The sequence below is a fragment of the Neoarius graeffei genome, chromosome 1, assembly GCF_027579695.1.
Source record: "Neoarius graeffei isolate fNeoGra1 chromosome 1, fNeoGra1.pri, whole genome shotgun sequence".
Classification (NCBI taxonomy): domain Eukaryota; kingdom Metazoa; phylum Chordata; class Actinopteri; order Siluriformes; family Ariidae; genus Neoarius; species Neoarius graeffei.
The window spans coordinates 30,271,435-30,277,067 of NC_083569.1; the positions used below are offsets into that span (position 1 = coordinate 30,271,435).

At 41.6% G+C, this 5,633-nt stretch overlaps 2 non-coding genes across 2 annotated transcripts; one reads left to right on the plus strand and one right to left on the minus strand.

The window, feature by feature from the left end:
- Positions 1-193, plus strand: LOC132897477 (U2 spliceosomal RNA). Its single transcript, XR_009656326.1, has one exon. It is a non-coding gene; the product is annotated as a U2 spliceosomal RNA (small nuclear RNA).
- A 297-nt stretch (positions 194-490) lies between these two features.
- On the minus strand, positions 491-605 carry LOC132895686 (U5 spliceosomal RNA). The gene has a single exon (XR_009655808.1). It is a non-coding gene; the product is annotated as a U5 spliceosomal RNA (small nuclear RNA).
- Between the last annotated feature and the right edge of the window lie 5,028 nt (positions 606-5,633).

A 5,633-nucleotide genomic window follows, 5' to 3' on the forward strand; every position in this document is an offset into this window, starting at 1 on the left:
TAACCTTCTTAGCACTTTTGGCTAAGATCAAGTGTAGTATCTGTTTTTTCTCAGTTTAATACCTGATATGTTCTCTAAATGAGGATGTTATATTAAACAGATGTTTAGAACAGGGAGCTGGAATAGGGGCTTGCTCCTTCCGCTCCAGACATCAACCTGCTATTGTAGTACCTCCAGGAATGGTGCCCTTGTTCCCAAAACAAGGGAAAACTTTTTTTTTTTTTGTGCACCAATTTAGTGTTTGATATGTTGTCTAAATGATGATAATGTATTAAATGCATTTTTTAGAGTAGAGAGCTGGAATACTTACTCCTTCCCTTCCATGCATCAACATGGTATTATAACAGTTCTACTGTTCCAAAAATTACAGCTGAATCCTTTTGGAGAGAGACATCGTTTTGTGTGTGTGTGTGTGTGTGTGTGTGTGTGCGGGGGTGTGTTTCCATGTAAAAAGCTCAATATTTCTAACATTCGATCACCAAAAATATCCAGCTCTGCCAGAGTAAAGCCTGCAAAAAATAAGTTGAACTCATTAACCTTCCTCTCCACGGAAATCTTTAGTAAAAGGTGAAAGATTTATGCATCAGTGAAGAGAAACCTGAGCTGCACTTAACACTGGATCAGGTTAGTGACACTGGATTGGAGGTGCAGAAAGCTGGTATAGGGTAAGGTGGCCTGGGCCAATCTCTTACACCTTTACAGCTTTATTAGCCATTGCACACAGGCAGAGAAATGTCTGACCAACGAGCTTTTTTGATTAATAAATAAGTAAGTAGGGGGTGGGGGGTGTCTCATTCTCATCTCCTCTAGCCGCTTAATCCTTCTACAGGGTCGCAGGCAAGCTGGAGCCTATCCCAGCTGACTACGGGCAAAAGGCGGGGTACACCCTGGACAAGTCGCCAGGTCATCACAGGGCTGACACATAGACACAGACAACCATTCACACTCACATTCACACCTACGGTCAATTTAGAGTCACCAGTTAACCTAACCTGCATGTCTTTGGACTGTGGGGGAAACCGGAGCACCTGGAGGAAACCCACGCGGACACGGGGAGAACATGCAAACTCCACACAGAAAGGCCCTCGCCGGCCCCGGGGCTCGAACCCAGGACCTTCTTGCTGTGAGGCGACAGCGCTAACCACTACACCACCGTGCCGCCTGGGTGGGGGGTGTTGAATTTTGAAAAGGAACAGTTGAGTGTTGTGTGATCTGTCTAATGAAAAAGTAGGGGAAAGAATTACTGCAGACTAACGGTCCAGTTACTTATTGAGCATAGTGAAAACGGCAGCACGGTAGTGTAGTGGTTAGTGCTGTTGCCTCACAGCAAGACAGTCCAGGTTTGAATCATGTTTAATCTTTAGAATAAACAGTTTAACTAGTCAGCAGGCTTATCAAGCTCTAGCCATGTACAGTATTTAATCACAACCCAGTTGACTAACACAGGAAACACCTTAGGAATATTGATGCAGTGAGTTTGATATACGTACAGTGGAATAGGCTCATTAAAATAAAGCTGAACAGTTAAATTGTAGTAATTAAATTCTATTATGCAGCAGATCACCTCAACAGCAAGCAGTGTACATTTCCTAATTTATTTTTTTTTTATTTGTTTGTTTGTGATTGATGCATGTCATACCTTAGGAAATTCCATGTAATTCCACTGAAATGCAATGGAATGCATTTGTTAAATAAAGTGAAAATTAACAGTTACTGCATATTTGAATTAATTAACTGTTTATTAGTTCAATGCATGTGTAGCATTAATGAGCCTATAATGTTCCATAGAGAAGAAAATTATCGCACTGTCTGCTAATATCACATAAACTACAGAAGGTCCTTATACTCATGAACTGTGTAATATTATCAGAACATTCAGCAACATGCGGAATTATCACACGAGTAACTGTATTATCTACATTCAATATTTGTTTTAATGATTTGATTTAAGGGGTGGCACGGTGGTGTAGTGGTTAGCACTGTTGCCTCACAGCAAGAAGGTCCTGGGTTTGAGCCCCGGGGCCGTCGAGGGCCTTTCTGTGTGGAGTTTGCATGTTCTCCCCGTGTCCGCGTGGGTTTCCTCCGGGTGCTCCGGTTTCCCCCACAGTCCAAAGACATGCAGGTTAGGTTAACTGGTGACTCTAAATTGACCGTAGGTGTGAATGTGAGTGTGAATGGTTGTCTGTGTCTATGTGTCAGCCCTGTGATGACCTGGCGACTTGTCCAGGGTGTACCCCGCCTTTCGCCCGTAGTCAGCTGGGATAGGCTCCAGCTTGCCTGCAACCCTGTAGAAGGATAAAGCGGCTAGAGATAATGAGATGAGATTTGATTTAAATAATTATGACTCCATCTTTTTAATTTCTAATTAAAAGATGGTAGAATGTACAAGATTATTCACTGAGAGACTGATGCTGGGGTGGCACGGTGGTGTAGTGGTTAGCACTGTCGCCTCACAGCAAGAAGGTCCTGGGTTCGAGCCCCGGGGCTGGTGAGGGCCTTTCTGTGTGGAGTTTGCATGTTCTCCCTGTGTCCGCGTGGGTTTCCCCCACAGTCCAAAGACATGCAGGTTAGGTTAACTGGTGACTCTAAATTGACTGTAGGTGTGAATGGTTGTCTGTGTCTATGTGTCAGCCCTGTGATGACCTGGCGACTTGTCCAGGGTGTACCCCGCCTTTCACCCATAGTCAGCTGGGATAGGCTCCAGCTTGCCTGTGACCCTGTAGAAGGATAAAGTGGCTAGAGATGATGAGATGAGACTGATGCTAGAATTGATATGACTGTAAAAGTAGGTGGAGCGAGATGTGGTGAGATGCAGTTTAGACAGTTACACAGAGTTACTGCCATTTATATCGACTGCAAGAGAGACACAGCAATCATGTTACTCTTCTTTGTTTTTATAGTCATTAATACCTTTGGTAAGTCATTTATATTATACACAAACTTCAGGTGGATGCTGGAGATTTTTGTACTGACACCTAAACATGATGATTTAGTTGGTTTTCAAAAAAAAAAAAAGTCCTTAAATAATGAAAATAGAAATGTTTATGTTGTTGCAATGTCTTTACTGCAGGTGCTGTTGACAGCAGCATCACACCAGACCAAACCATTATATCTTCAGCTGAGGGCAGCAAAACCACACTGACCTGCACATATGATGACTCGACTTACTATCTCCACTGGTATCGACAAAAGCCTCAATCAGGACCAGAGTTTCTTCTGATGATTACTATATCTTCAAATTATGTCACTGAAGCTAAACAACCTGACCCAAGACTGTCTATCAGACTTCGTAAAAAGGAAAAGAAAGTAGATGTGGAGATTTTTCCTGCTGCAGTATCAGACTCTGCACTGTACTACTGCGCCATGGAGCCCACAGGGACACAAAACTCAAACACACTGTACAAAAAGTGCAGACTGATTTTTTTCCCTCAGGAGGGGGAGCTGTTTACCTGTTTCATTCAAATACAGTTTTCTGTCTGAGTTCCTAAAGTTTATTTATTTGCTTTGAATATCTACAGCCATCATCTTTGGTAATGTTTTCTTTGAACAATCAATGGGGGGAAAGTTACACTTCCTATGACGATGTAACACAATGTTCAGACCTTAATATGAAGAAATAGTTTGAGATTCTGATTCATAATTTAACACGATGGTTTCCACCCTCATTATTTAACAGATTATAAAATAGCACTTGATCCAGTACACTGATGTTAGCAGTCAGCTTTCTCAGGCAGCTGTCTGTTCCTCCTATTGATCTGACGTCTGAAGAAGAAGAACTGACAGCCAAGTTAGCAGCTAACAAGCAATCTGTAACAGTCCCTGATGTGGCTGGAGCACAGAAGCACAGCAGGTGGGAGTTGATGTTCACACACACTCTTTATTTTTCCTATTTTCTTTGCTTTTTAGCTTTAATCTCATGCAGTCACACACAACGCACACGTTTTCTGGTCGAGAGAGCTCCCCTTATCTGCTCTCCCCCTCATTTTATGCTCCGCCATCTCTGCAACACACACACACGTTAACTGACAACAGGTGGAATGACATGGCCACTCACCTTCCCTGACCCCGCCCTCCATGCACAAACTGATGCTTGGCCACGCCCCCGCTGCCACACTATCAAATTCAGTAAACACAAAGCCTTGTTGAATAGAAAAGAGCTCTCAGATGCAGTGTCTTGCAAAAGTATTCATCCCCCTGGTGTTTGTCCTGTTTTATTGCATTACAAGATGGAATTAAAATGGATTTTTGGAGGGTTAGCACCATTTGATTAGCACAACATGCCTACCACATTAAAGGTGAAAATTGTTGGCACAAACAATAATTAAGTTAAAAAAAACAGAAATCTGGAGCATACATACTGTAGGTCCCCCCCCCCCCCCCCCCCAAAAAAAAAAAAAGTCAATACTTTGTCGAGCGACCTTTTGCTGTAATTCTCTATTGGAATCTATACTTATGACTTTTTGTTTATTCTATCGAAATAAATATATTATGGGGTGGCATGGTGGTGCAGTGGTTAGTACTGTCACTTCACGGCAAGTAGGTTATGGGTTTGAACCATTCTGTTTGGAATTTGCATGTTTTCCCCATGCCTGCGTGGGTTTCTTCTGGGTGCTCCAGTTTCTTCCCATAGTCCAAAGACATGCAGATTAGGTCAACTGGGGACTCTAACTTGCCCATAAGTGTGAATGTGAGTGTGAATGGCTGTTTCTCTGTGTTAGCCCCACGATAGATTGGCGATCTGTCCAAGGTCTACCCCTCCACTGTCAGCTGGTATTGGCTCCAGCTCACCCGATACCTGCAATGAATAAGTGGTATAGAAAATGAATGAATGAATGAATATATTATAGTGGCTCATATTAATCAACAATATTATCACAAAATTCAGCAAAACATGTACATTCACAGAATTAACATACATCATAAACTATATTATCCACAGTTAATATTTGTTTTAATGAATGTATTGTTACTCCAGCTTTGTAATCCTGCTGCAGTATCAGACTCTGCACTGTCGTCCTGCACCCTGGAGCTCACAGTGACACAAAACTCAAACAGACGGCCTTCTCCAAACTCGGTCAGATTAGGCTGAAGTCAGATTTAATTTAAACTTTATTTATTGATATTAATGAGCCAATAAGAAGTCCATACAGTGTTTGACAGCAGCACTTCCTGGGTGTGCACTTCTTACAGATGTGTTCCCTCATGTGGAAAGTTCAGCACATACAGCACTATTATACAGAGTCCTCACAGAGCTGTGTTCAGAAATGGCTCAACCATACAATTTACTGTACACAGTGAGATACATCCCACTGATTCTCACTGTCGCAACAGGTAATTAACTTTCATCAGCTCATCATTACATTAATTAGTACAATCATGAATTATTACAATACATTTTAACTGCTAAATCATTGTATTAATTAATACCCATGTTTGTTTTCATCTAGTAATTTCTTAATTTATCAAGTCTGTATTTGATTTAAAAAATACTTAACTGATTTATTTATTCATATTCTTTTTTACAACAGGCAGTTTTGCAGACAAAATTTGGCCGACAGATGAAGATGCCAACATTGTCAGGAAAGAAACAGACACTGTTACTCTGAAATGTTCATATGAGTCAAGTAGTGAGA